The sequence below is a fragment of the Triticum urartu genome, unplaced genomic scaffold (assembly GCF_003073215.2).
Source record: "Triticum urartu cultivar G1812 unplaced genomic scaffold, Tu2.1 TuUngrouped_contig_1871, whole genome shotgun sequence".
Classification (NCBI taxonomy): Eukaryota; Viridiplantae; Streptophyta; class Magnoliopsida; order Poales; family Poaceae; genus Triticum; species Triticum urartu.
The window spans coordinates 1-9,443 of NW_024112329.1; the positions used below are offsets into that span (position 1 = coordinate 1).

Genomic DNA, 9,443 nt, shown 5'->3' on the forward strand with positions numbered 1-9,443 from the left:
AGGCATACTAGTGACACTCTGTTTGTCTATGTATTCACACATGTATTATGTTTCTGGTTAATACAATTCTAGCATGAATAATAAACTTTTATCACGAGATAAGGAAATAAATAATAACTTTATTATTGCCTCTAGGGCATATTTCCTTCATGGACACAGGCACCGGTGGTGTAGAAGTGGTAGGGTTAGTCGAAAGTGCACGAAAAGGGAAAACATTTTCATCAAATACTATGTCACGAGAGATGTAGACGCGGTCGGTAGGAACATGCAAGCACTTGTACCCTTTGTGAAGAGAACTATACCCGAGAAAAACACACTTCTTAGACCGAAACTCTAGCTTGCGTTTGTTGTAAGGATGCAAGTGAGGCCAACATGCACAACCGAACACTTTGAAAAAAGTGTAGTCTGGAGTCTCATTAAGCAGAAGTTCAAGAGGGGTTTGCATTTTCAGAAGTCTCGAGGGAAGCCTGTTTATGAGAAAACAAGCTGTGGAGAAGGCATCACTCTAGAACCGAAACGGGACGGAGGCATGAGTGAGCAAGGTTAGACCAGTTTCAACAAGATGGCGATGCTTACGCTCGGCAGTACCATTCTGCTGATGTGTATGAGGACATGACACGCGGTGCGAAATCTCAAGCTTGTTAAAAAACGAGTTGAGGTTGTGGTATTCACCCCCCAGTCGGATTGGATATGGATGATTTTCTGCTTAAGAAGATGTTCAACGTGTGCTTGAAACTGAATGAAGACATCGAACACATCAGACTTACGTTTAATAAGATATAACCAAGTAAAACGGCTGTAAGCATCAATGAAACTGACATAATAATTGTGACCACTAACGGATGTCTGGGCATGACCCCATACATCAGAAAACACAAGCTCAAGAGGATGTTTCACAACACGACTAGACTCTGAAAAAGCAAGTTGATGAATCTTGCCCAGCTGACAGGCATCACAAATAGTTTCAGCAGTTTTATTGGACACAACTGGAAGATCATGACGATGCAAAACATGTCGAACTATGGGAGCCGCCAGGTGACCAAGGCGCGCATGCCAGTGTGAAGACGACACACGAACACCACTGAACACCTGAGGAGAGGACGGCATGGAAGGTGAGCATGACGCATCAAGTGCATACATGCCATGGCGAAGACGACCGCTAAGCAGAACGGCCCTCGTGTCCCGATCCTTGATAAAGAAATGAAAAGGGTGAAACTCAGCAAGGACATTATTATCACAAGTAAGTTGAGGAATAGACAATAGACTACGCGTAGCAGAAGGAACACGAAGGACATTAGAGAGATGTAATGTGCGAAAATTGTGTGCAAGGAGAGAGGCCTGACCAACATGGGAGATGCGCATACCTGCTCCACTGGCGGTGTGCACCTGATCATGACCACGATATGGCTCCTGAGTGGAGAGCTTACCCATCTCACCGGTGAGGTGGTTGGTAGCTCCAGTGTCCATGTACCATGTAGGATCAACGGAGTAAGACGGAGTACGGCCATGATCATGACTCGTCACAGCAGCGGCGGCTTGCTTGTCGTTCCCTTTGCCGTTGTTGCGGAGGCCCGGAAAATCTTGTTTGTAGCGACGATGGCAGCGAGAGGCAATGTGGCGCTCAAGACCACACAACTGGCAGGCTTGTTGGGCACCACAAGAAGAACAACACGCCACCGGCCGGTTACCACCTGTGATGGTCGGAGCACTGCCCCGCGAGGCCGGTTGTGAAGGCAGCGCCGGTCTGCCTCCTGAAGATGATGACCGTTGGGGCTTGCCACGAGTTGCGGCATTGGCGGAGGCGAAACTGGGGGAGGCTCGGCGCGCCTTAATGCGCTGCTCACAGCCAAGCAGACGTGCATAGAGCTCACGAGGTGGAAGCGGGTCATCACGGCCATGAACATTCTCGATGAGATTGTCATAATCATCATCAAGCCCATTAAGCACGAAGGTGTTGAACTCCTCATCCTGCAGCGACTGGCCAACTGAGGCCAACGTGTCGGCGAGACCCCGCATCTTGTTGAAGTAGTCGGTGATGCTGAGGTCACCAAGCTTCGTCTCACCCAGCTCGGTGCGTATAAAGTGAGCACGCGCCTGAGACTGCGAGGCAAAACTGGTGTGAAGCGCCGCCCACGCCTCCTGGGACGTAGCGGCGAAGATGACCAGCGACGAGACGCTCGGGGTGAGCGAGGACTGAATGGCGGAGAGGATGGCCTGATCCTGAGCCACCTAGGTGTGGTACGCCGGGTGATGAGGAGGCGGACACGAAGTGGATCCGTCAACGTAGCCCTCCAGATAGCGACTCCGCAGAAGAGGGAGCACCTGGGCACGCCAGGACAGGTAGTTGTCCGGCGCGAGCTTCACCGGCAGCAGATGCGAGAAGTAGAACGGCGCAGGCACCGTGGCCGAATCAACATGGGCATGCGGCGATGCATACAAGCCCATCGACGAGGCCGCCCCAGGATGCACGGGATACACCGGGTAGGGCGGGTAGGAGCCGGGGATGCTGCCCTGCGAGCACCATAGTGTGTCGCGGGGGCGCCGTACGTAGGGTGCCGCAGGGGCACCATGGTAGGGTGCCGCGAGGGCACCGTGGTCGGCCGCGGCCGAAGCCGCAGCTCCGTGCGGGTGCGGGGAAGACGCTAGGTAGGGTTGAGGCGGCGCGGGCGCCGAGTAGGGTTGCGGCGGCGGCGCGCCGTAGTAGGAGTGAGGTGGCGGGGCACCGTAGGGCTGCTGCAGGGGCGGCGCGCCATAGGGTTGGGGCAGCGCCGGCCAAGACGGCGGCGGCGGCGGCCCACCATGGATCGCGGGAAGGCCGCCCGCAGGAGGAGCAGCGCCAGAGGGAGCACCGATCGGGGTGGCGCCGCGGTCTCCCGATCCGACCGGGGAGCGAGGCGACGACGAGACACCATGGGCCATCGCGAGAGGCTGCGAGGCAAGAAACGGCGAGGCAGTAGCGAGAGCCCGCACCACGACGGCGGCGGGAGGAACCAAGATCGGTGCGACAGCGGCGGTGGCGGCGGCAGCGGAAGACATCGTAACCTAAACTGATATCATGTTAAACATATGATTTGGGAACTGCTCGGCACCCTAACCTGGGGTGTGGCTATCTCATTATATAGAGATACCCAAGGAGTACAATACAATGTTACAATACAGATATACAGAGGCTACGTATATTCAGTCTAACACATTATTATGCTGTTATATTGCTCACACTGCTAGGCTGGGTTCACGTTGTGCGCTGTTCTGCATATAACTATGCTGCTTCCATCGAACCCCGTGAATCACCGTGCACACGTAGCAGGTACAACGCTTTGCTGGAGGCACGAACTGCGATTTCAGAACCCACCGCCATTTGTCGACAAGAAGTCTTGAGGTGGCGAAACTGCTGCTCGAAGCGATGGCGTGACATGGGCCTTTGACCATAAGCAAGTCACCCACAAGGTTCTACACCCAAATATGTTTTTCCTTGTTGCTGCATGCGCAAGCCTGACTGAATGCCTTGCAAGGTAATTGGTGATTCTTGAGCAGCGATCGAGAGCACTCCATGGCTTATTCTAGGACCAATGTGTGAGTATCAGTCGAAGGGGGGCAAGAGAACCCATGCTGAAGAAATGAGCGTCCTTCCAGCTTGTCTTAGTGGTAGCTCTACAGAGAAAGGCCAGTCTCTTTCCTGACATCTCCTATTCCCATTTTGCAATTTCATAGTATTTATTTTCCTCTTATAAGATATATTCCCTAGGGTAGCACCTATGCTTTTCTTTCGATGTGACCTATTCTATTTTTCATGGCAGCAAAGCAAGTTTTGGCCAACTGATAGCTTCTTGAGCTCGACTCTCCTTCTAGGGAGATTGAGCAACATATAGGATCCATCAATTATTGGTGTCTTGTTCGGTGGTTGATAAGTACGTACTAATTTGCACCAATTTTATTTGGATGTATGGTACTCCCTTCGTCCGGGTTTATTAAGCCTCTCAGCATCACAAGCATATTCCCTTTTATAAGGCCCCGCGTTGGAAAGGTGCATGCATGCAACCATTTCATTGATTGTATTGAAAGCTATTGTTGTTGGTGTCATGACTGAAAAGTTAATACACTTCATGTGTGCTTTTTCATTGGCTGCATGCATGTAAGAGAGTGCATTGGGAGTGGAATGGAAGAATTAATGTGAGCAAATTACTATGTGTCTTGGTCTAAGAGAAGTTGTCTTTAGGCCTAATAAACCCGGACGGAGGGAGTATATTTATTAGTATGACAGTGAACTTTTACATGTTACGAATGATTGGATTGCCTGAGAGGAGTGAATTGCAACTCATTGGCATTGAAGGCTAGGTTTGTAGAAATCACGGTTCTATGGAATTACGCCAAAACCCATTAATTCCGAGCTTATTTTTTTTATAAAAAATACTAGTTGCTCGATGTGCTCGTTTTAAGCTCATTGATGATACGTGGGACCCGCTGGACATGATGATGTGGCAAAAAAGATAATTATATCCGGATACAAATTTGTTTTGCAAAAAGGCCCCTCAAAAAAGAAACCGGGTCCTCGCCGCCGGATCACGCCGCAGTTTCGATCGCCACTGCGGGAAAAGTCCATGGGCAGGGGCGCCGCCATTCAGGAAGTTGAACTCGGGCAGCGTCGCGGTGGAGCTGCTGCTAAGCCGGCGTAGGGGAGGCATGGGAGCCTGCTCGGCCGGCGTAGTGGAGCTGCTGCTGCTCGGCCGGCGAAGGGGAGACGCAATGGAGCTGCTGCTCGGCCAACGCAGGGAGCCGTTGCTGCTTGGCTGGCGCACACAGGGCCGACCCTAAGGGGGTGGCAGGGGGGCGGCCGCCCAGGGCCCCCGAAATCTAGGGCCCCCTCCAGGGTTCGCAAGGAGCCCATGGCCCAGACCATAAGGAGGCATCGACCTAGACGCATAGAGAAATCCATGTTTTCCTTCTTCCCATTGCGAGTTCGCCGCTTCGCGACGATCCTATTCCCCCGAGGGCCCCGATCACGAGTCGCGACGCCGATGTAGATCGCTCTCCGCCATGCGGCTGGCTGGTCCAGGTCCCCGGTCCTGTTGTGTTATCCCCCGTTCGTGAGATGCCTCTCATGTGAAAGACGAAGCCACCCCACTTATAAGGTCATCCCTAACCTCCTCTTTCTAGTTGGCACGTTCATATGGTGCAGCAACAGTCAAATCTTAAAAGGTCTCACATATGATGCAGTACAAATTTTTAATTTCGTGTGCCTGTTGCTTTATTTCTTACTTCAATCTGGACTTTGTCGACACAACACCAATCACCTTATCTATTGAAAAGTTGCCTACTATGTGTTCGATTGTCGTTCTTTGCATTCTCTCTCCAAATCATCTTGACTGCAAATTTAACTTAAAAATTGAAAGAAGGTCTCAGCTACACACACATAACTTCAATCCAAACATGGTTATGTAATAAAGCCACTCAGACTCCCGTAGCCGTCGGGTAGGTAAATGATATTTTATTGTTGCAAATGAAGCTTTTAAACTTTAAACCTTTCATCTTGATGTTTGCCCACTATCAGGTATTCGATTTTTCTAATTAAGTAAAGAAATACACTATTTACAGTTTTTGTTTTATTTTGGAACAATAGACAATAAGAAGTTAGGTAAAGGAATGAATCTAAAAAGAAATGAAATTATTATTTTGATCTTTATAGTAGGGACCCCGGGTTGTAATTTCGCCCTGGGCCCGTGAAATATTAGGACCGGCCCTGGGCGCACAGTGGTGGAGCTCGCAGAGGAGCTCCTGCTCGTGGCCCGACGGCCTCGTCCCACGCGCCGTCGTTCTCAAGCAACACCGGCTCAGACGTCAGTCAACAGCAACGACGGTTGGCGGCGGTGCAACTTGCGAGACCATGAAGAATGAGATTTACCTTGCATGTTTCCTCTTATACAATAGAGGAGTTGCAACCGACTCACAATCTCAGCCATCCATTTGAAAAAACGATGTGACACGTGTCACGAGTATGGCATCATTAAAATCATTCAGCTGCGCATCAAGGGCGCCTTCTTGCGATGTCCACTTCGGCACAAGGAGACGAGCGATTCGCGACCTGCTCGTTTTCTGTGGGGCTCGTGCTGGGCTTTCGTTGGGAAGAATAACGAAAGGGGAAAAAATGACATCGTACACGTCACTAAGGAGATTGGGCAGCGACTCTTCCTCTCGTCTCGCCTCCCAGCTAGGTTTAGCGTCGCCGCCACCGCCCACATACCTGCTGCTCCGTCGTTGCCCACCGGAGGAAGGGCCCCTGTTCAGACCCGCTCCTTCCCCGAGTTAGGCCGTCTGCGCGCCGTCGTCGTCCTCGTACCTTCGTACGCGGCGCTGGAGAGACGGATGAGGAGCTCGAGCAGTTCGTGCATTCATCCCTCTTCCCTCGACCATCGACGTCTACCGCGACAAGATCCGCCACCTCGTCGACCCACCCCGACCCACCTCCTGGGGCGCATCTCCTTCCACCGCCTCCACATCAAGAACGACTGCCGCCTCGAGGGGATCACCAAGATGGCCGATCTGGTGCGCCCCTTCCCACCTCCCCTCCCTTCGCCGCTCGCACTCGTCCTCTAATGGGTCTCCATCGCGCCATCTCTTCCTTGTTGATCTCGGTTGCTGCCTCCGCCTCGTCTCTTCTCCACGGGAACAACAGATGGCAACAAGGAAAGTGGCTCGGCCCAACCATGGCCATGTCGCCGCCACCAGTTGTTTTATCCGCCCTTCCCTCTGAGCTCCTTCTGATTCCTTCATAATTTCGTAGCTAGGGTTTGTGTGTCCAGTCCACAAGATTTCTTACACCAACGATTGTTTCCATAAATCTATGGTTGCTATGGAGTGGTTTTGGGTACCCATAAGATTCTTACACCAGAAACTAAAGTGACCAGGATTTGTCTTCATAGAATCCAGGGCTGCTATTGAGTGTTATTTTTGCTGCTGAGTGTACAATTTATTATAAATATTATACGATGAAGTACCAAAGTTCAAAGTGGCATATGATACAGATATTCAGATTCCCTTTGCAGCTTAAACTCTATACCAGCAAAAAAATGTTTTAGAGTATACCTCCAAGATTCTCCATTTAAGATATTATAACTTCAGTGATGATGCCTTATTTCAGGATAATTGGTGTTGTTTTTGCTGCAGCTCAGGCCGGATTTTGGATTGCAAGGCTAAGCAGGTCATCTAAATTGGTATGCTTACATAGAATTCTTTCTGTATTAGTTCTTTTGCAATCTCATTCTATCTGAACAACAAGTTTAGTGACACAAATGCAGAAGCTGAAAAGAAGAAATATGTAAACCACATTGAGGAGTTAGTCCAATGAATGGGATGGGAGCCCTTCAAAGTCACATATACAAGCGATTTATGTTCAAGCTTTATACGAGCAGGCAATTGAGTTAATCGGAAAGGGGATAGCCTATGTGGATCACCAGGTTCATTTTCTCTTCTCCTTTCTTTATCATGGTATATAATATGATGTTTGAAAGGAATAGGCATGTATATCGAGTCCTTGACAAATAAGTAAAGGCTAACTGGTATATGATGCTAGATTTTAGAGCAAATCAAGAAATACAAGGAAAAGAAGATGGATAGTATAGTTAATCTGTTGCACACATTTAAAATTGTTGGATGATTTCATTTTTTTAGTTCCATAGATGGGATTCAAATATTTACATGCATGATATATCACATATTTTAGAATATGCTTTTCCTTGTCTCCTTATTATGCTAATTGGGATTCAAATAGAGAAGCCATGACACATGTCCTTTGTTCTTTCCATTTTTTTCTAGGAGTTCTTTCAATTCTCCTATGCTTGGGATCTGTTTACTAACTACTCAAAAGGTGCACATTCTAAATCAGTATAATAATGCATGAACTTGTCAAAAGGTGCACATTCTAAATCAGTAATAGTGCTTCTACATTAAATTATCCATCTTCGGATGGATCACTATTTACTAACTACTGAGTCATAAGCACCAAAGTTTGGGGCGTGCGTTAGTATCCCTGTGACTTGGCATGTGCAGAAAATACACCATTTCTCTTTATTTGCATCTGTTCTTGACATTCTTTTGTCGTCTTGATACTTCATAAGTAATCTGACAAAGTCTAGGTAGTTGTTTTACTCTTTGTTGAATTCATTTTTTATTGTGATACAAAGGAAATAATGTAAATCATTAGGATTCTCCAAAAGTAAATCAGACACCTATCTTGCTTATAGTGTCCTCGCTAAATTAAAAAGCTTGGAAATGTAGATGCATGATCGTTTTGGTGAGGGATGGCATACGGATATGGTTCTTTTGGTTTTGCTACGCCATGATTGTTATTAAGCATGTATGTACAGTTCGAACTATTCTTTTACCGAGGCAATTTTGCAGATTTGATTCCATTTGATGTATTAAGTAAAATTTGCTCATTACCTTGAACTTCTAATTCCATTTGAATGCAGATTTGATTGTGTCTTGAAGTAACAAGGAAGAAGGGTCAGTTTATGTTATGCACTCAGCACAAAAAATGATGCCATTGAGAATAATTGATCTGCTATGAGTAAAAGGTCGGGTCATTTCCTATTCCTTGCTTTATTTTATTTGTCATTCTTTTGAAATGCTTTTAAAATAAACTGTATTACCGCACACTTTTACTGTCCGTTGTAAGTGCTATCGTTCTTTTTAGATGCTTAGGTGATATGACCAGTTTGTGTTATAGTCTCAATTGGTCTGTGCATTAACTTTGATCAGATATTGTTGTCCACTTCTCCTGATTTCTAGCGACTTCCACTTAATTTGATTTCTACTGCATAAGTAATGGCACTAAGATGCAATACATGCAAAAATGATCCTGTCTTGTATGTCAGAAGTATGGATTGTTATATAATCATTGTGGTACTTGGTGTATTAGTTTGTGTGTCTCCATTAATATTTTGTCGGTTGGCCATATTTAGTTGCATTAGTTCTTCCAAACACAAACTTCCAGTTAGGTTTTGCGCTATTTAGTTGCTTCAGTTCACTTGCGAAAATGATTGTGATTCCATTCGTTTCTTTATTTTGCAGAGAGCATTTGTACTGTTGAGTTTGATTTAGTAATTCTGTGGGGTACAGCCTGTTGGAGCTATGCAAGTGCTGATCATCATTTCTCAGGTACAATCACAACATCTTAATTTGCTAATTGTTCCTATTCTCTGCGTGGTTTGTTATGCGTCAAATCTTTACATCATTGTATTTTATAGTATGCATGCTTCATATAAAGGCTTGGTTGATCTTAATAAAATTTCGCTATCGATGTTCTATTCTTACATAGTTTTGTTCGAATTCTTCTTACATAGTTCAGTTTTGGTGTGTTGCCTGCTCATTCTTCTTAAATAGTTTAGTTTAAATTATTTGCCTTGCTGATAGTATTTATATTGGCAGAGTAAAGAACTAAGCATTTG

At 47.1% G+C, this 9,443-nt stretch overlaps 1 long non-coding RNA gene across 1 annotated transcript; it reads left to right on the top strand.

Moving 5' to 3' along the window:
* The first annotated feature begins 7,132 nt into the window (after positions 1-7,132).
* On the top strand, positions 7,133-8,570 carry LOC125526784. The gene is made up of 3 exons (XR_007291884.1): positions 7,133-7,208; positions 7,279-7,451; positions 8,466-8,570. It is a non-coding gene; the product is annotated as an uncharacterized LOC125526784 (long non-coding RNA).
* The last annotated feature ends 873 nt before the right edge of the window (positions 8,571-9,443 follow it).